The 22429-nt window shown below is 42.1% G+C and overlaps 1 pseudogene; it reads right to left on the reverse strand.

Moving 5' to 3' along the window:
• Nucleotides 1-261: 261 nt before the first annotated feature.
• LOC148025811 (elongation factor 1-alpha pseudogene) lies at nucleotides 262-1189 on the reverse strand (annotated as a pseudogene).
• Between the last annotated feature and the right edge of the window lie 21240 nt (nucleotides 1190-22429).

The raw sequence follows: 22429 nt of genomic DNA on the forward strand, positions 1-22429 counted from the left end.
TCTAACAGGAAAACAGCAGGTCGCTTTTTCCAGGAGGAATTCAATGTTGCAGCAATTTCAAGGTGTACTCTGCAATCACTTCAGGAAGTAGAATACTTCATTCCAGACCTTCTCTGTAACTTCAAGAGTCATATCAATGTTATGATCTCCATCCAGAAGGACCTCTGGCTCCACAATTGGAATTAGGCCATTGTCCTGAGAAACTGCAGCATATTGTGCCAGCCCCATGCAGATTCTTGAACTGCTAACTCAGATAGACCATTAGGAATGCTGATCACAGTTCTCCATTTCGCAAACCTTGCTAAGGTCTCCAATGATTCGGTTGGCTACAGCTGTAGAGACTGCCACAAATTTTGTCAGATGGTTGATAGAAAGCTTCTCAGCAGGACAAGCTAAAGCTTCAGCAGCCTTTTGGTTCACCAATTTGGAAGCTACAGAACTGGTCTGCTTGTACAGTCATAGGATGGACAATAACAGAATGCAGAACCATCGTTCTTTACCGTCGTCTCAGAAGTAACTCCTCAGCTACCTTCGAGTAACAACCATACCAGGCTTCAACACTCCAGTCTCCACACGACCCACTGGTACAGTCCAATGCCACCAATCTTGTACACATCTTGAAGAGGCAAGCGCAGGGGTTTGTCAGATGGCCTCTTTGGCTCCTGAACCATGTCCAGAGCTTCCAGAAGGGTTGGTCCCTTGTACCAATCCAGATTTGTAGCCTTTAATAATTTCATCATAGCGAGCCTTGGAGTACTTGGGGGTGGTCGCGTCCATCTTATTGCAACAGCAAATCATTTGCCTCACCCCAAGTGTGAATGCGAGCAAAGTATGCTCACGTGTTTGTCCGCGTCCTTTGAAATACCAGCCTCAAAACCACCAGTGGTGGAGTCGATGATGAGTACAGCACAATCAGCCTGCGAAGTTCCAGTAATCATGTTCTTGATGAAATCAGATGGCCAGGGGCATCAATGACAGTACAGTAGTACTTGGTGGTCTCAAACTTCCAGAGAGAAATATCAATCGTAATACCACACTCCCGCACAACATTCAATCCAACTGCTATCACTTCTGGTCTTGCTCGATCATGAACAAATTGGTTTACCAATTGGTGTAAGAGAGATTCTACTGCATCAGGTGACACCACATCATGGCAAGCTTGAACAGCTGATGCAAGTACATGCAGCATTCTTTGTGAGCAGGAGTTCCTTCTGCAGAGTTTTGAGGCAAGTTGCACGGGATGCTCTCACTGAAGCTGAGATTGAGATGGAAAGCATAAAGTCAGAGAAAAAACCAGATAATGATGCAATGGAAGTCATCTCTAAATGTTTTGGCACGTTGTGATGAAGCATTACAGGCTTTACAAGATGCTATTGACAAACAGAAAGAACAAAAAAATTGCTATCCAGGTTGAGAAGCACTCATTTAGGAAAGCTATCAGAAAAGAACATGCAAAAGTGGAGCAGCAAGTTGGCACTCTGAGCCATTGACAATCATATTAGGGTAACACAAAGAAAGATCCAGCAGATTGTAGCTGCCAGATTGAAGCTCCTAGAGCAGTACACAAAAATCTTGATTTCAGTCCAGGATATTGAGGCAAACATTGAGAAAGTCACAAAAGAAATAGCAACTATTCAGGCAGAAAAGCAGCTTATTTTGTTCGTAATGAGTTTTCTGCAGGAGTTTTCATTGGACTGAACTGAAGGGACCACAGAACTGTATTGCTGGCATCATCTTCATTCAACGGAGGCTCTGACCCATCAGATTCAGCCTCCTCAACTTTGGAAGCATTCAGATCCATATCATTTTCGACTTGTGCTTCTTCTTCACCAGGATCAGTATAATCTCTCTCCGCATCCCATTTTTCCCAGAGGCACTAACCCAGGAGTCAATCTTACCGGTTAATAAGGCTGCTTCCCACTGTTGGATGTGAGGCTAATGCAGCTATACAGTATAGTGTTGATGAAAGGGATGCATCAGACACAGATTCTGGAGTGGACTTGCTGGCTTTTCATACTAGTGGTTCTAATATTGCGCTTTGGCCAGGCAGTAGAGCCTTAAAGCAGAATTTTGGGGCTGGACAGACTTCAAAGTTTTACATTACTAAAAGTGACAAGAAGAATGCATTGGAAGTTGAACATTGCCTAGTTGATAATGGAGATCCCAGATTTCGTGTCAGGATTTTGCAAGAAATTGGAATTCAAGAATTATCTGATGAGAGCAGACATTCTCCCATTCTTAAGAAAATTACAGTTCAGAGAGAAAATGGGAGTCAGAGTTTAGAAATGGAGAAGTTCTAGTAGGTTGTTCTACAAGTGGTTCAGCTTTTGCCAACACCCCTAAACTTCAGGTTGCAGAGCTTGAGGGAGCATGGGAATGCAAGACTTTTGCAGCAGAGTCAGAATCACTTGATGGTTTTCAAATCTTGGAGCGGATGTGATTGCTGCTTTCTCATCTTTTCCATTGGATAACCGTCTCCAAAGGATTGATAGCATACAAGCAGTCAGTTTCAAAAGTGAACGGATATCTGACAGTTTAAGCCATGACCCAGCATTGTATGATAAGAGAGAAGAAGATAATGGGACAACAGACAGTCAGTTGCACTTGAAGTTTGAAGTGTCCAGAGTTGACAGCCTCCAGACCTATCACTTGAACTGGACATGATTGCAGGCTGTACTTGTATGCAGCATCCTCTTACTTTTGTGCCATTCAAAAGTGAAGTGGTCTCAGCAGCCCCTTTGGTGGAGGAATAGGTTATGGTTCCCCACTTTTTTACTACTTTCTGAGGACAAGTGGCTTGGCAATTGTTCTCATCAATCATCCACTCTACAGAAGCAACATCAGGAAATGGCATCTGCTGTACTGAGATTTGTATCTCTTTTTCAGATTTAGCGAAGCTTTGCATCACTCTGATCATCAGGTGGTATGTTGGATTAGCATTATACCTTCCTGTCATGGGTGGATCCAGCAAATTGTAGAGGGTGTACAGGCACGGGGAAGATGGTTGGATGCATTGTGGGAGTCTAGAGTTGTACATGCCATCTGTGTCATCATCTGCACTAGTTAAATCAGGGTGCAGTCCAAACAGGGACAGATTTGGAAAAGTTGCTACAGAAATTAGTAGCATCATTCTAACGACAAAGGAACAATTGGAAGTGATACTAGTTATCATAAGCTTCGAGTGGAGCCATCAAACGTCTCATTTGGACACATATTTCTCGAGCTAGAGCCTATTTGGTACCGGCAGTTCACTAGCAGTTTACTGTGGACAGTTCTGGAAATTCTTAAACAGAGAGGGGTATTGCTACTCCTAAATTCAAACCAGGATTTCTACTTGATACTAGACATCCTAACCTTCGAGTCAAGCTATCATACACCTTATTTGGACTTCTATTTTTCAAGGAACAACATATTTCTGCAATGGCAGCTGAGAACAATAGTTCCAGCTATAGTGAACAACGTTGGCTTCAAACACAAGCTAATATTGACAAACTTGTAGCTTCGAATGAACAGTGTATTGCTCTTATAAAGGCATATATGGAAAAAATAGCAAGACCTGAACCAAATGCTTATGCTCATGGCCAGCATCAATATGCTGATGGTACACTTGGATCAAATGCTTATGCTTATGGACAGCATGTATATGCTGATGGTACACACTATGATCCACATGCATCTTATGAATATGAACAACAACAATATGCAAATGAATATGAGCAGTATGCAAGTACATCTGGACAGCATGTTAATGCTTATAAATATGATGTACCATATCATAATGCAGAGTATCATCCCATTGAACCTTGGCAGCAGAATGGTTATTATGGTCAACATGCCTATGCTTATGAGCATCCATCTCTTCAGCAAAATAGTTCTTATGGATGTAACAGGAATGGTTATGCTTATCAGTACACTTCTAGCTTTGATCAACAGCAAGCAAGTGATTATGACCAATACAGTGGGATCAATGATCAAAGGCAACATGCTTATGAATGTGAGCAGCAAACTGCAGTGGAAACAACTGCATATGCTCAACCTAACTGCCCCTCTGATGTGCAGCAGGACTATTATCACCATATGCAGTATGGACAGCATGAGCAATATGGTTATGAGTATGGACAGCCATCTGTTGTACATGATGAGCATGGACAGCCATCTGTTGTACATGATGAGCATGGACAGCCATCTGTTATGCATGAGCAGCAAGATGACTATGAGCAGCATGTCAAGAATATCATAGAGCTGACTAATGGTGATGAACAGGTGTGTAAATTGCTATCTAAAGCTAAACGTGTTAGACACCTTACTAGTGATACAATACGGGAATTGCATGCTGCGGGCTTATGCTATCGTTGTGCTAAGCCACTATCTTGTAACCACCAAGCCACATGTAGTGCAAGGTCTGCCAAAATAATCTTGCTATTCGAATATTATGATGTAAATGATGAAGAACATCTTGTTGAAGATGATGAAGAACATCTTGTTGAAGACCCTTCTGGTATGAGTCCACAACAAGAAGTTCAACAACAAGAAGTTCAGTTCAAGAAGGCAGATTATGGACAGCGTGTGGACTTGGAAGACCATCATGCAATGGAGACTTTATTAGTGAGTACTATCATGATGATCGTGTTTCCAGCAGTATTTGATTTCGATCTTATGAAAGTTGATCCTATGCATGGCAAAGATACAACTTTTCCTTTTGATCCAGGAGGTTACAGGCTGATTTTGACCTCCTGTATAGATTAGTACTACTATTGAGTATTAGGTAATCTTTTCCTTTATCCCTTGTAATGCTGTACAGAGTAGTACTCTGTTTTATCCATCTCCTCTTTAGCTTGTTTCTAGGTTTGTTTTTGAGGACAAAAACTTTTGGGAAGGGATGGATTGTAAGAAGTTGGAAATAGTTTAAATGTTGATAATATGCCATGTCACACTGACATTGGTATATAAGGAGATAAGTTGTAAATTTCCACATCTTTTTGACATATCAATACAATTACAATCTTTCTCTCCCTTCTTGCTCCAAGCTTCCATGGCTTCTTCACCTTTCCTGTCTTTCTCTCTCCAATTCTAGTCTTTCTCTCTCCTCGTCACTCTATTTCTCTCTCTTCCTGCAGTCTTTCTCTCTCCTCTGCAGTCTTTCTCTCTCCTCTTCTTCTCTCCCTAGTTCTCTCTCTGACAGAAAATGACCTTGATTAAATCTTCTAAAATTTGAGTTGAATTGCTTAGATCCGTAGTTACCATTGGCTTGGAATTGCTGTGGACGTCTGTCTCTACCTCGCAGCTTGTCTTCAGTGTCATGAGCTAATGAAATTGCATCTTCTAGAGTTGCAGGCTTGAACATATTAACTTCAGCGTAGTAATGCCCAAGGAGTCCAGACATATACTTGCGCTTGTGTGTCGCTTCAGGTACGTCTTCAAACATGCGTAACTGGAGTAATGCATTCCAAAAACGCTCTGTGTACTGAGGAATAGGTTCACGATCCCTTTGCTGAAGAAGGTCCCATTGCTTTATGGCTTTTTCATGAAATTATGAAGGAAGGAAATTCTGCATAAACTTCTTCTTGAAATTCTCCCAGGTAGTGGGACAATCTATACTCTTGCGTACCACAGTCCACCAAAGAGATGCTCTATCCACTCAATGATTAGTGACACACTTGATTTTATCTTTTTCTGCATATGTTTCCTCATGAAAGTAGTCATCAAACTGACTAATGAATGCAAGAACAGTTTTTCCCTCTCGAGTGCCATTGAAAGTATGGAATTTGAAATTTCTTTTACTTATCTTTGATTCCTTGCGGATGGATTGAGCTTCGAGAGTTGCGTCGATGGTACATCGATTAAGATCTTCAGATTGAGGTTCCTCTTTGTCGGTAGTCGATCTTTGTGAATTAGTCAATTGAACTTGCAATGCTTGCCTAGCTCGTCGTTCTTCATCCAACTACATCATAATTAGGTCCAGCTTTTGCACCATCGTAGGTTCAGATAGGTCGCCTTCAGCCATTAAATCATCCATATGTGGTTCCGTCATCCTGCAAAACTCAAAAGACCTCTCACTCTCAAAATCAAGTTAGCGGGATGAGCGTAGCTCAAGTTCGGGAATACAAGGCTTATATATTTTTGGATGTGGCTTTCACAATCTTCGTCTTCAACTATTGCAGGATTTGTAATCTTTGAAAAATCTGTGTTTTATCCTTCTGCGTATGCTGAAAATGCTTCAGCAAACCTGTGTATGCGTAGAGTACCTTCCAAATGAACAACTTTGCAGTTCGGAGTTTCTGCGCAGGAACAGCCCTTCTATGAGTTTTGAACAGAAGTCAGTTTTGACTTCAGATGACTTGTCTGACTTGCAGAGTTGCAGACTTATGTGACTTGCAGAGTATGAAGACTTGCAGAACTTGGTTGCTTTATGTAACTTGCAGAACTTCGACTTGAGAGACTTGCAGAACTTGAACTTGGAGAACTTGCAGTACTTGTTGAGTTGTAAGGCTTAACTGACTTGGAGTTTAAGTGATTAAGCTTGTAAGCTTAATCTTACTGGAAACAGCGAATCGTGGGGGGGGAGCCGTTTTTCTTCAGGCGGCGCAATTTTCGGACATACTCAGACACCTCGCGATGAGATTTTTGAAGCTTAAAGCTTCTCTTAAGCTTTCTAAGCTTTAAATTTTAAAGCTTTGAAGATATAAATATTCAAACTTATCTCTGCAACTCCACGACTTGAAGAAGAGGATGTAGCAGTGGTCCTCCGTCTCTGCAAGCTAGTCCTTCGCAGTCTGATGATGGAAACAGAGGTTCTTGATCGCCATGAATCCACCTGTATCGACCGTTCACGACGAGATTGACCGTAGAGCTCGATCATTCCAGGAGCTCCGCCTTCGCACAAGATGGGTAGCAATTGGAAGCTCTTGATCTCAGCTTTGCTTTGATACCACTGGTGCACAGATCGGATGTCGTATGCTCACATAGTGAATGCCGGAATGTCCTCAAGAACAATATAACTCTACTTTTTGCACAAAATTCAATGTAAAAAGCATGAACAACATGAACAAGAGACCAATTGGGTGCAATCTCCCCCCATGCCTTGTGTGAGCGCTCCACAAAGCATGTATTTTATGTATTAATCATCTTCAAGCTCGAATAATAGCCCAAATTACAAAATAGCAAGCTTTTAGCTTTTGAGTTTGCTTTAGCACAAAATAGGAATAAAGCTAACGGACGGTGCCCAAAGAGTTTGGCATACCCAATACAATGTCCAAGTACAAATAACATAATCGTGCGCCCATGCGCATACAAAATAATAAATAAATATCCAACGCCTCAATAAATATGCGCGACAAAATATAGGCGCCATGCCTAAGATATGCACCCATCAAAATGTAAATGATAAATCGAATACTCGCTATCCTCCAATGCTTTCCTCCGCCACTACTGCTATCTCTACACATCAACTGAAGCATTCACAATCGTTCGTAAAATAATACAATTAAACTGACAAAAGTGAATACCTAGCAGTCTTCAGCTACATAAATAAATCAACTGGTTAGAAATCAATCCTAACCTTAATTTATTACGAGTGCGCACTCTAAACTCATAAACGTTTATTAATTTAATATGCATTTTGCGGAATCACCCGCTATGGAATCACCCATGTACACACTAAATTAATGAAACGCCCGAAAAGGATAGGCATCCCCATCAACTTCTCGCACAAAGAATCCACTTTGTATATGAGCCCCGGTCATCAAAGTTTACGGAATCCACCGTAAAACCTCATGGAATCCACTGTGGCACGGAATCCACTGTGAAATATGCCTCCTGGCATCAGATACTCCGATTATGGATCTTGGCTATTACTTGGATGCACTTACAGGTATTGAGCAGTGAACTGCTCCCTTGTTTTGGCAGTTGCCTATTGAGCTGTGATCGCTCGTTTGCATTTGATATGTGGGATACTTACTGATCAGTGGACTTGGATAGTGCTTGGGATTTACAATTATGGCTTTCTTGCTCCTCTGTTGTCTAGCTTCTATGCTAGTTGGGCTCTTGTTGCCCGTCCATGTTAGAGAGCAGATGCTATGTATGCTTACCCGTCTATACACATGGTCTACTATTGTATACCTTACAGAGCCACTTATTTGGAAGTTGTTGTATAGATGTTTGGGCTTCACCTAGAGCTTGACTCTTGCAGGATGCTTTGCCACTTGTCGGTCTTTACTTGACTTGGATGTTCCTTGGTGGCATGATGTACTGCAGAGCTATGCGTATGCATATGGTTATAGGATGATTTCATGGCTGAATATCATATGCTCTTATGACAGATGTCTTATGCTTTACTGTACTGTGGTTGGTTATGTCATGCAATTGGCTATGAATCTTCTTCACGTGGGAGCTTTTGCATCCTTGATTGATGCCTTTATGTCCTCCCATCCATTGAGGCTTCATGAGCATTTGTAACATGCTTCTACCACTGATGTACTAGCAAATGATTGTCTTTATGAGCAGATTTCCTATGTTGGGACAGCCCTCAACTGCTTGAGCTCAGTGGATGCTATGGATAGCCCTATTCATGATGACTTGGATTCCTTGTCATCTTCTACAGGTTCTTCTACTTTAGATGTTGTTTGATTCCATTGTGGGAATGATGACCGACAAATATGTGCAAATATAGGCACAAAAATGTGCTAAACATGGAAATATCCTTTGCAAACTAACACTTTGCTTTTGTACCCCTTTGTTAAAATTTCAAATATGAAGCAATGTAATGATGACCGACAAATATGTGCAAATATAGGCACAAAAATGTGCTAAACATGGAAATATCCTTTGCAAACTAACACTTTGCTTTTGTACCCCTTTGTTAAAATTTCAAATATGAAGCAATGTAAAATGTGTAGTCCAAAAGAGACACACTATAAAATATTGCTAGGAAAAGGAAAGGTCAAACCCTTTTGTCTCATGCTAAAAATGAAAGGTCCTTAGACCTTAGTTCATGTATGCAAATTTGAATTTTATAAGAAAGGAAAAGGAGGTGGTTGCAGCCGTGGGATTTGGGGAGGTGGGAGGTTGAGGTGGTTACACCCTCTCTCTTCCTTTATCTTCTCCTCTCACAGTTCATTTCTCCCTCTCTCATTTTGGCACAACTCTCATATTTCTTGTTCTTGCTTTTCTCTCTTGTGCTCCTTTGCAAAATCTAATGGAGAGTGAGGAAGAAGAAGAGGGTGAGGATGGTTCAGGTTTCTCAATTTCTTGTGTGCCTTCCTCTTATGTGTTTTGAGGATATGGTTCTTGGTGAGAAGGAGAGTTTTCTTGCAGGTTTTCATGGCTAGCAAATGTATTTGCAGCCTCTCTTGGACGGTTCGTGGTTCTCATGGTGCCGTGGCAGGGTGCTCTTCATTTGGTGCACTGGCCGGGAAAGAGGTGGCTATGAAGTTTGCAAGAGCTTCAAAGGGTTTACGGTCAGATTTGGGTCATGGAAAGCTTCATTCTTGGCTGCATCTTGAAGAAGGAGAGAGATGATGAAAGAAGGAGATGGTTGCAGATCGCTGTCATACCCATTACAATAGCCAATTTTCCATTTGTCTCTGCACAATTGCACAAGCCTTAATGCCTCTATCTGGTTTTGCCTTATCCACACTCGTTTCGTCTTATCCACCGTCTCAACTTCCTCTCTCCTCCACGCTATAGCACTGCTCCCACAGCCTTTTACTACTCATTTTCAATCATCATTTGCAACACTTCGACTTCCCCACTGCCTCTCCATTGTACAATTCCTCCAAGGTCGTGTGGGAGAGGGTAGGCACTAACATAGCGAATCAACCATAGAATCAATATTGTGCAGAAGAAGAAGCAGACTGGCAAGGGCAAAGGAAAGAGGTGAGGGTAGTTCCTCATGTCGAGCGGTCACAAACCCCTTATCTCCCCCTAAGAAGGAAGGGCGACGTCTCTCCTCTCCCTCAGCATCATCATCATTCATCGTTGCCAGCGCAGAAGAAGAAGCAGCAGCACGACTTCAAAGAGGAGACGCCGTGAGCAGTAGGATGTCTGAAGCCAACGCCAGAGTCTGAGACCCAATGTATGGGTGTGGGGGTGCCATATCCACATTGCAGTAGCAAGTGGCAGAGTTGCAAACACAACTCATAGTTTTCCTTCGGACGCAGCAACATCCTCCTCATCCACATCCTCATCTGCTCCACATTAGTAATAGCAATGGTGCCCAACGGCAGTCACGATGACCATTCAATTTCCATTTCTTTTTGTTTAATCCTTTCAATCTTGAATATGTTAAAGCCAGGATTTTAAATATTTCATAATCAAAATCTTCTTTAAGGCTTCTTCACACACTTTCATTTTTCTATTCTAACATGAACATGACCCTTCATCAAGATCATCCTATCCTAATCACACAATTTTTGGTTCTTTCATTTCTTTGCTTCAATAAAACCTATTATCCTTTCCGTTTCTGTAATCCATAAGCCGGGTGGGAGAACTCTAAATCAATATCTTTTGTAAGGGTGTACTTCATTTATATATCTTTTTTGGGTTTTCTTATGTGCTTCATTGGTAGTTATCTTTCATTCTATATTGAGTGTGATGTTGCTCTTGTCCACAAATTGGTGAAAAGCCCTATCTTTCGAGTTTTTTTTTTAGTGTTTATAACCTAGGCTCAACGTCCTAGTTGTGTATTTCTATTTTGTGTGTTATTTCCCTCCTTATCCAATGGCAATTCAAAGATGATGAAGAAAAAAATGAAGACCGAAGATTGAAGATGAAGATTTGTCCAAGCTGATTGTGGTTTTTCTTCAAGTTTGTTCGCGGGGACGCTTCACACTTAAGCATGGGAGGAATGATGACCGACAAATATGTGCAAATATAGGCACAAAAATGTGCTAAACATGGAAATATCCTTTGCAAACTAACACTTTGCTTTTGTACCCCTTTGTTAAAATTTCAAATATGAAGCAATGTAATGATGACCGACAAATATGTGCAAATATAGGCACAAAAATGTGCTAAACATGGAAATATCCTTTGCAAACTAACACTTTGCTTTTGTACCCCTTTGTTAAAATTTCAAATATGAAGCAATGTAAAATGTGTAGTCCAAAAGAGACACACTATAAAATATTGCTAGGAAAAGGAAAGGTCAAACCCTTTTGTCTCATGCTAAAAATGAAAGGTCCTTAGACCTTAGTTCATGTATGCAAATTTGAATTTTATAAGAAAGGAAAAGGAGGTGGTTGCAGCCGTGGGATTTGGGGAGGTGGGAGGTTGAGGTGGTTACACCCTCTCTCTTCCTTTATCTTCTCCTCTCACAGTTCATTTCTCCCTCTCTCATTTGGCACAACACTTACTTTCTTGTTCTTGCTTCCCTCTCTTGTGCTCCTTTGCCAGATCTTATGGAGAGTGAGGAAGAGGAAGAGGGTGAGGATGGAATAATTTCTCTCAATTTCTTGTGTGCCTTTCATTTGTGTGTTTGGAGAGCATGGTTCTTGGTGAGAAGGAAAGGTTTTCTTGCAGGTTTTCATGGCTAGCAAATGTATTTGCAGCCTCTCTTAGCCGGTTCGTGGTTTATATTGTGCCGTGGCAGGGTGCTCTTCAGGGAAGCTTGGGCATGTTTAAAGAAAATGCTTTAGATAGATTAGAGAGCAGCAAAGATAGAGACGGACTTGACATGAGCAGAGAGTCAGTGATGCAGTAGGTATTACCACTCTTTCTAGTGGTGAGATACATGCAGTTACCCCATGATGATGCAGCTGAGCATGTCCTCCTGTCATCTAGTTTTCCTACAACTTACTTGCTCAATGATCGCGCCCATGCCTTTGATTGGCTTTTCGACTCTATGACATCTTGTCATGTTACCCCTCATAGAGCATGGTTCTCTTCTTACAGGGAGGTTGATGGATGTATTGATCTGGGCCTTGAGCAGACTTATGCTATTGTTGGTATAGGGAACATACACCTAACTTTGCCTAATGGAACTTCTCTTCTGCTCAGGGATGTTCTACATGTTCCCATGCTCAGTAAGAGCCTAATTTATGTCACTCAGTTGCATGATGCAGGTTACTCTGTTTCTCTTCAGGATAGGTCATGGAAGATCTATCATGGTTGCTTGGTTTTGGCCAGAGGTTCTCGAGTTGGTTCTCATTACCTAATGCATGTCTCTCATGTGGGAGATTCTATGGTTGCAATTATCCGGATACCACATGCATTGTTATGGTATTATCGCCTAGGCCATATGCACCACAGAGAGATGAAGATCTTGTCTCGTTCAGACTCATGGCTAATTTTACAACAACTATAGTGCCATTACAGCAAGCTGTTTATGTTGAAAATGAGGCACTTATTGGCCCAAATGACGTAGCTATGCATAGCAGTCAGGGTTAGGATGTTGGTGGTCAATTGCTAGACCCCTTGCAAGCTCATGAGAGCCGTTTTCTTGTAGTTTTGCAGGCTAGACAACCAACCATATGTCAGTCTTCCGGTTCGTTGAGGCCACATGTAGTCTTGAGACCTCGTTGGACGAGTGTCCGGGATGTTGGCCCTCTTTCAATGATTGACTCTGGAGAGGCCATATGCACCACAGAGAGATGGAGATCTTCTCCTTCTCCACTGCCATTGCATCCCCTTCAGACATCTGTCATAAGAGCATATAGATTTCAGCCATAAAATCAGCCCATAACCATATGCATAAGCATAGCTCTACAGTACATAATGCCATCTCAGAAAAGCCAAGTCAAGCCAAGATCGGCAAGAGACAAAAAATCCTGCAAGAGTCAAGCTCCAGGAAAAGCCCAAGTATCTGTACAACAACATCTTAATAAGTGGCTATGTAAAGTACATGATAGTAGACAAAGTGCATAGCTGGGTAAGCATCAAGAGCAACTGCTCTCTGACCTATATGGGCCAAAGCAACCCAACTAGCATAGAAGCTAGGCAATACAAAAGCAACAAAGCCATAATTGCTAATCCCAAGCACTGTCAAGAAGTTCACTGATCAAGGAGTAACCCGCAAAGAACCAAGCATCAATGAGCAATGAAAGCTCAATAACCAACTGCCAAGACAATGGAGCAAGCACTGCTCAAACATGTATCTGCATCCAAGTAAATCCACGATCCATAATCGGGGCATTAAGGGCCAAATAGCACCCAAGCTGCATAAGTGATAAGCCAACCAAATGCAAATTGATCCACAAAATTTTGAAATGCAAGTCACTTCAAGCCCATGCATCTACCATACTACAGCGAACCCAAAAGCATCCACATCAGACATTAGTCCCATAATGGGTAGCACGGGGCATAAACCTTGTCAAGTGAAATGCCAGCTGCAAAGAAAATGACAGTGAACCAAGAATTGAGCTCTACTCTTTGCTCAAGAAGCATCCGGGAGCATAAACATTAAAGTGGCATCATCCAAATACATCAGCATATCATCTCGAGTAGTCGGAAGCACCTGTAGACCATAGGCATAACCAAACTAGAGGTAAAATAACCTGTCAACCAAGGTAGTATAAATCCCAAGAAAAATGAAGTGTGCGCATCCAAATCAAGGCTCAATAGCTCTCAAATAGCAAATCCGGGCATAAACCATGATGACCAAGCATCAATACATCCAACAAAACACCCGAATGTCAACAAAGAGCATTATGCATAAGCCATCTTTGATAAAACCTTGCTGCCCAAACAATGTACATCAGTAAATCCCTGCATAAATCAAGCTATGGAAGCTCAAATGAAGTCCCAAAGCATCTCAAAACATTGGGCAAACATCCCCAAAGCATTTGGGCATCAAATACCAAGTCTCGGGAGTATCACACAAGCTAAGAGCATGACATTTTCTTATTGTAAATCAACTCAAATATGTTGCAGAACATTCTATGATTAGAATTTGGCAGGTTTGACATAACTATTGCATCCGGAGTGTGCCAAAACCCCAAGTTAGACTCTTACCTTGCCTAAATTGGGTTCCGCGGATGCCCGAGATATGAGAAAAAGCAAGATTTTTGAGCCAGATTTTGAAATAGGTGTAAAAAAACATGAACTGCTACTGTGGGGCTTGCTGGTTATGCTGAGGATAAGGGGGTAAATGGGGGCATACAAGGTTCTGAAGTGGAGCCCCAAGAAGAACACCAAGGAAAAGGGAATTCTCTTGCAAGAAAATCTATCTTGTAACATCAACAAGCTTTTTTATCATGTTTCATATGATCACAATGAAGAAAAGAACACCAGGCACAACAAATCTTCATGCAGCATCATGTAGATCTCCCACGGATTTGATAGAATCAATCATATTCTTCAATATCTTCATAAAATCCATCAATAGAACAAAAAAAACAAAGGAATACACAATCTTGGAATGGAAATACATCACACAGTATTCATCTTCAATATCTTCATAGTCTTCTCTCTCAATCTCTCATATACAATCACTCTGTTTCAGTAGAATTGGCTATCTCTGACTCTCTCTCTCTCTCTCTCTCCATCAATAATACATCATATCCTCACTACAATCTCTCAAAATCACTCTCAATAATCCCTCTTAGGTCGTGGATACCCCTCCCAAGAGGTATGTCTGATATGAAAAGTCACCAGAGCCACTACAGTGTCCTTTCATAGCTCACTACTGTCACTTCACTCTAGTCTTCACTTGAGTCTTCAGCAGCTACTTCTTTCACTTCTTTCAGCTCTTTTGCACTTGTATTCACCTCTTTCCAAGGCTAGAAAACTTTCCCAAGCTACACTCTCATCCATCAGAACACGTACAGAAGCATACAGAACAGTCACAGAATAGTACCAGAACAGCTACAGTACAGAACAGAATAGAACAGAAACAGAGACAGAAGCTCTACAGAAGACCTACAGAAGGTTACAGAAGGTCATCAAAACCACATAACTCATTCTCAAACCATTCCAAAATCTCACAAACCATTCAATAAACTTTCTCAAGATCTCAATCTTCATCAATCAATACTCTATCCCTCCTTACAGAAGACAATCAGAACAAAACAGACCAAAACAGACCAAAACAGAAGGTATACAGAACCTATCAGAACATCACAGAACCACCAATAAACATCATGATCTTCCAAAACTCAATCAATATCATCCAAAACATTCTCAAACCACTTCCAAACTAATCAATCATCTCATAAAATCAACCATTCGGCTCTCAAAAACAACAAAAATCACAAAGAAAGGAAAACCCGTTTTACATTAACACCTCTTATCAAACTAAAAATCACAACAAATTTGTAAAGGATATAAGAGTTTGCTTCTTCTTCATCAGCATCAACTTCAACTCTGCAACCATGACCTCAACACCACAATTCTCCAAAATGTAGCTCGCACACGAAATCCAATAGGAAACCACCACGTTCATTTGACATAAATGAACTCACAACACAAACACGAATACAACACAACCATCTGAATGACTCCTCCAAAAAGAGATATTTTCATTAAAAAGCATCCACCATACATTGGAAAGGTATCAATGAAGATGATCCCTCTTGAAAGATTGATGTTGTCAGAAACGATCCATAGACAAGGATTCATCTACAAAGTTTTTGGGAGGATTTTGAAAAAATTGAAGACAGCACATCCTTTCCAACAGGACCAAGTATCTACTAGGCAAACAAAGGGCATGAAAATACAATATATCCAGCTGCTAGGAATCAATACTGACATTGACATTCATGCACAACTTTGGAATAGGCTTGGAATCATTATGAGAGTGCCTATGCATATACGCCAGGTACCAAGCAAAGTGAGCAGTTAATCTCACTGAAGGATCGGCAGACTGTGAATACTGCTGAGCAAAATGAACATAGTTCTGATAAGCTTGACTGGAAGCTGTCCATTCTCCTGGAATTACTGGCCAATTAATCTGAGGTCCTGTAAGGGAATCATCCGAACTCCATCCCCTTCTTCTGGAAATCTGATTATCAAACCCGTCACAGTCACTAACCAACTGAGGTGGTTGAGATATAGAAGTGTTAGGAGAGGGTAATGGAATAAGGAAAAGTAGATGAAGTGAGGGATAGGAAAAATCATAAAAGGAAGAAAAGGTTAAAGAAGGAGTGGTAGAAATTTGTAGGGAATCACTAAGGAAGGGTGTTAACTGATAAATAGGAAATGTGGAGGGTACATGAATGGAGGGAGAAGGACAGGGCGGAGAAGGGGAAAATACCCTATCCTCAATAAAGGAACAGTATGTAAAAATGGGAATTTGAGGGAAAGATGAAGGTTGGAAAAGAAGGGGTAAAATAGTGGTGGAATTAGATTGACAAAGGGAAAGATATATAGCATAGCGGTGAGCCATTTGTTGGTAATAGAGGAGGGTAGGAACAGAAGGTCCTAAGAGAGATCGTCGATGATAGGCATCAAAGAAGGTAGCATCAAATGGATTATGTTTTGAAAGATAGGCTAAGAGATCCATCCTCAGTTGATTAGTACTCTGGGCAGAGGTAGGAGCTGTGTTTTGTCTTTGATTTAGGACCACATAATCAATCATGGGATGCCATGAATTATCATGACAATCAGCCACTTTGGAGGAATAACTCTGGAACATGTCAGCTATGCACAACTCCAAATAGTTGACATACAAAACAGCCTGTAAGACCACATCCCCCACATACCATGCCATATCCACCTCATCTGGAATTAACAAGTCTCCTCGTAGATACATGTATGACATCAACATGGTATTTGGCGTGACAGAATCTTCAAACACCATTCTTACTACCTCTGTCAACAACTCAGCAGACCAAGCCCCACTCCAGCCATCCTCTGGAAGAGGTAAATCCATCGTGGAAAGCTTCATGTAGAAGACCAACTTTTGCAAGTGGTAGTGGACAAAGAAAGAATGGTCTGGTGAGACATATTCCTAAAACTACTCAAATGTAGACCATAACAAGTCCATTCTAGATTGCAATCTTTCCACTTTATCTTGGAATAGAGGACACAAAGTAGCCTGTCTCTGAAGAGCAGCCAAGTCCTGCTGTGAAAGAGAAGGAATCAAGGGAACATTAGGGCTTGGAGGAACAGAGCGAGACTTCGCCAGTTGATCTTGTAACTGCTGGATTTGGGAGGCTTGGCATGCCACTGTGTCATTAGCAGTCTGTAAAGTTGAAAGTTTGTCATCTAAGATAGCTTGGAACTCCTGCGCTTCTCTGTACATCCTCTCCTTCTCCGCTGAAAGGCTAGTAACCTGTGATTGAGCCTCTAGTAACTGGATCTTCAAAGAAGAGATCTCATCGCTTTGGGTGGCAACCAGTTAGGTTTTCTGTTCCATTTGCTTAAATAAATCTGCTAGGGTATCCTTAGCAGAAGCTAACTCAGATGTTGCCTTATGCAACTGGTCCTTAGACTGCATGAGTTCTTCATAAAAAGATGCGTACAACTGTTGAACACAGGCTGTTCACTGACAACTCAATGGAGCTCTGAATATCTTTACAGAGGAAAGGAATTGCATCTCCTGAGACTAGACTGTTCAGGGAGAGAACTGATATGTCCAAGGATCCTTCGCGATGTGCTCTGAACAGGTTATTACAAGTGAGATACCCAGGAAGATCACTGCCAGAGGTAGCAGGGATGGGCACGGAAGGAAGTACGGAAGGAGCTTTATCCGCTATCCTCTTCAAGCGTTTGCGTTGTATGACCAGGGGAGGCGGAGAATCATCATCCTCTATGTCAATGGGTTCTGACTCATCTGAAGGTGGAGGAGGAGGTACCGGATCTGATGGAGGAGGTGGAGGCACAGTCTTCTGTAAACCTGAATAGGTCAAGAAGGCAGACAAATATGATCCATATGTGACATTGGTAACATTACCCCTGGTGACTTTGACAAAATGCTGATCCATTTTAGTGAGGAGGTAAGTGCTCCAATCAATAGCAACTCCTTTCAACACCATCCTGGAAGCTGTGAAAAGCTCTTTGGACAAGTACTGGGATGGCGTTTTGGCAGGCATAAACCTGTCCTGGAGAAATTGACAGATCATCTTCCATACGGGATCAGTGATCATAGAAAAGGAAACTCCTGAAGAGTTGATCACCTTCTTAACATCCAGCATTTCCCTTGTCTGCTTTTGCAACAGCTTGAGAATCTCTTCATTAGAGAAAAGCTGACGAGTGGTCACAAAAGGTTCACCTTTGGAGGGTAGAGACAGAGCCTTCCCTAAGCCTCGAGGTATCAAAGTCATAGAAATTCCCTGGACTAGTCCTGTCTTCTTGCTGTAAGAGGCTAGAAACTCATCACATAACGACGGATCCTCTAGAAGCAGGGGAAAAGAAGTAACCACAAAAGCAGCAAGTCTCGCCTTCGTGAGAGGCTCAAAAGTAAGTAGGGAAGAGTAATCCCTACTAACTAGTGGTACGTACTGGATAGGGGGAGGAGCATGAGAAGGCGCCATTCAGATGGTTACACACACACCACAAACACAGACAATCAAGGAGAATGCCTGCAAAGCAACAGACAACAATCCAAGGATAAGAGAACAACCAAAACAATAAAACGTGACTCGACCAACTAACCCCAAGCAAACCACAGCCTAGAAAAAAAATTCGACATGACCTTGAGACATATGCGACCGAAAGCTTCATGCGATGCATCAGACAAACACCCAGAACCCCGTATCAGGCAATAAAAGAAAAAAACTGCATACCGTACCCGTAATCGTAACAAAGACAGGAAACCAAAACAATACCACATCCGACACATATCAAGACTACATCGGTGATAACCCAGTGTTTGACTAGGAAAAATATCTCTAATGACTGCGCAGACCATCCCACGAAACGGGTTCATTAAAAAGGGGAATTAAGTGCAGTGAGGGGGGATTAATTTAATGAAATGTTGATTTTAATAAATTATTAAGAATGGGTGAATTTTTATTAAGTGATAAACCTTAGCAAGAAAACGGCGGTTCGTTATTATAAATTTAATTACCAATTATTAGGTTAAAACGGTGCTTTACTTTGAATCCCGGACATTGATACCCAGACTGGGTCTCTAAATGCAAGTTCATTGATTATAAATTAAGGTGATGTGGAGCGCTTTTTTGCCAGCGCATGCTCATGTGACGGCTGGTTCATTTTAATTAAAAATTAAAGTGCCTCTGTAGCGCATGTAGCACGTGCTAAGTGAACGGCGGGTTTATTTTAATTAAAAAGGATGTGTGTGTTGAGCGCTAATGCGCGTGGAACTGTGGGTGAATAAAGAGTTCATTTTAACAATTAATTTGTGATTAAGGGGGAAATGAAAATAAATAAAGCACGTAAAATAAATACCTGGAAGGGGTGTGTATGTAATGCAGAAATGCGCACGGAAGAGTCCCCCGAAAGAAGTGAATCCAGTAAACCAAAAGTAAAGACCACTGACGAAACAACAAAGACAACACCTTAGCGGATGTGTTGAGTTTGTTGTTGTGGGTTTTTTAATGTTTGTAACTTCTGATTATTTATGGTTGGTTTTTGTTTGTTAGGTTGTTATGTTGTGTGGATATGTTTTGTTGGTTTTTGTTTATTTGGTTTGTTGTTTGTTTGTTTTTTTAATTAAATAATAATAATAATAATAATGAAATCAAGATATATAACACATGAAGATGTGATGAAGGGAAAAAATGAAAATGCAGCCATGGAGGAAATATCCACAATTGAGTGTATGAAAATAAAATAGAGAGTTGTATGGTTAATTTCCATTTGATGGTTTTTTTTTTGTGTCTTGTTTTAAAAAACAATAGGGGTACCATGTAGGATAATATTTGAAAGTGAAAAATAAATGGAAAATGGTCAAGGGAGGCGAGGGAAATTTTGTAGAATTTTGTAGAATTTTTTAAGAATTTTTTTACTATTTTGGAATGAATTTTTTACATTCGTTGGTAATTTGCGGGATAAATTGGGAAATATGTAATTTTCAGAAATTGTGGGGGTGGAAATTTCCAGCGGAAAAATTTCCAAAAATTGGCAAAAAGCAAAGGGAATTTTTAGAAATTTTTCTGAATTTTTATGATGTGGAAATTAATTTAGAAATTAATTAAAGCAGTTAAATCAGCTTAGTCTGGTAAGTAAGTTGAAAGTAAGTCAGCTAAGTCAAGGTAGTCGAGATAAGTCAGGTAAGTCAAATCTGGTCTAGTCAGGTTAGTCAGATGGAACTAGGTTAGTCTAGGTGAAGTCAGAGAAGTCAGGTAAGGCAAGTTAGTGGAGACTAACCTAAAGGGGGTTAGTTAACCTAAGTTGGGTTAGGGTTAGGGTTAGGGTTAGGGTTAGGGTTAGGCACCTAACTAGGGGTAGGTAGGACTAACCTAACTAAGGTTAATTAGGGGGGTTAGGTTAAGTTAGTTAACCTAACTAATGTAGTTAACTAATGGTAGGTTAGTTAAGTAATGGGAGGTTAGGTAACTAATGTTATGTTAATTAACTAATGGTAGGTTACGTAAACTAAGCTAAGGTTAGGGTTACTAACCTAAGGTTAAGTAAACTAACCTCAGAGGGCAGGGAGGGAGGAGGAGGAGGGGGAAGAGGAGGAGGGTGGCGAGGGCGGCGTTGGTGGCGGCAGCGGGCGTTCGGCGGAGCAACGGCGTCCTGGGCGGCGATCAACGGCAACGCAGGCGTCACTGGCAGGCGACGGGAAGGGGCAGACCAGGGCGGCGAAGGTTGCAGGCGGCACGGCGGCGGCTACGGCACGCGACGGCGACGTCGGGCGGCACAATGGCGACGTCAGCACAACGTCGGGCGTGACGGCGGCGGCGGCAGGGAGATCGACAGGCGACGGCGTCGGGGGTTGCAGGCGTCGGGCATTGCGGGCGTGACAGCGGCTACAGCAGGGAGGTCGACAGGCGACGGCGTCGGGGGTTGCAGGCGTCGGGCGTTGCGGGCGTGACAGCGGCTGCGGCAGGGAGGTCGGAGAGAAGGGAGGAGCAGAGAAGGAGGAGGGGAGGAGGGGGAGGAGAAAGGAAGGAGGAGGGGAGGAGGGTAGAGAGGGCAGGAAGGAAGGAGGTAGAGAGAAGGAGAGGGAGGATGGGACGCAGGAGCAGGAGGGGGAGAGAAAGAGGGGAGGCAGTTGGAGTGGAGGGGAGGTCGGGTGGGGGAAGGGGAGGGGGAAATGGGCGGGGTAGGGGATCATGGGATGGGCAGGGGTAGGGGTGGGGGAAATGGGCGGGGTAGGGGTCCAAGAAGGAGGCATACCCCGTTCCGCGCGCGTGCGCGGAGCGGGGTAAAAAAAATTTGCCGTGACGGGACTGAAAAGGCGCCGGAACGTCGCGACGGGGCACGCGGACACAATCGGGGCGCGTTAAAACGCGTAAAATTGAAAAAGGGCGCGATCACACGCAAGACGGACGCGCGAAAACACATAAAAATAACGAAAAATTAAGAACTCCCAATCCGGACGTCAAAACGAAAGGATGTAAAAATAAAAAGTGGGCAAGACGACAGGCAAAAGACAGGGAAAATATGCGACGGAGGTTCCGGGAGGGGTAAAGGGCGGTCACGTGCAAAAAACACAAAAAATGAACCAAAAAACGCAATTAAAAATTAATATTGGAAAATCCGTGCATCGGAATGAGGTGCAGAAAAAAGGAAACTGTGCAGAAAGACGTGCCCAAAAATCCTATCACATCAAAACATAATTCCGACTGAGATAAGACGCGCTCACATGGGAAAAACCCAAAAAAAACCCAAAAATGGGATCGGAAATTAATATCGGACGAACCGTTCACCGAAATGTCAGGCAATAAGAAGGAAAAATGTCCGCAGGAAGGAGTTGCACAGGGTTGTCACATTAAACCGCAGTTCCGGTGGAAGTAGGAGGGGTTCGCATGCAAAAAACTCCAAAAATACGCCCAAAAACGCATTGAAAAATTAATAAGTAAAAAACCGAAAGTCGAAAGAGGGGGGAGGAAAAAGGAAAAGGTGAGGGAAGACACAAGGGACACGGCAGTCAAATCAAATTGAAATTCTGATGCAAATAGGGCAGGTTCACATGGAAAAATGTCAAAAAGACGCATGAAAAAGTCGTAAAAAATCAGAAAATTAATATTGGACAAACCGTGTATCGAAATGACACGGAATAAAAAGAAAAAATGTCAGAGAATAAATGGTTGTCAGGGCAATGACATCAGATCATGGTTCCGAAGCAAGTAAAGCGCGTTCACATGGAAAACCGGCTAATTTACGAAAAATGCTTCAAAAAATTAATAACTCGAAAACCGTGCACCGGAACAGGGGTAGGTAAAAAGGAAAAATAGTCAGTTCAAAGAGAGGAACAGGGCTATAAGGTTGGATGTGGACTTTGGTGAACGTAGGGTGCATTCTCATGGCAGGACCTCAAAAACAGGGAAGGAAGGAAAACTGCAAAGGACAGCCCCAAGGGTGGGTGAAAAAGGAACAGGTGGGTGGGAAGGGACCCCATCAGGGTAACAACAAGGCATGACAG

This window comes from Lygodium microphyllum, chromosome 14, assembly GCF_053477565.2.
Source record: "Lygodium microphyllum isolate KBCC chromosome 14, Lygodium_microphyllum_v1.1.10, whole genome shotgun sequence".
In the NCBI taxonomy this organism is placed as follows: domain Eukaryota; kingdom Viridiplantae; phylum Streptophyta; class Polypodiopsida; order Schizaeales; family Lygodiaceae; genus Lygodium; species Lygodium microphyllum.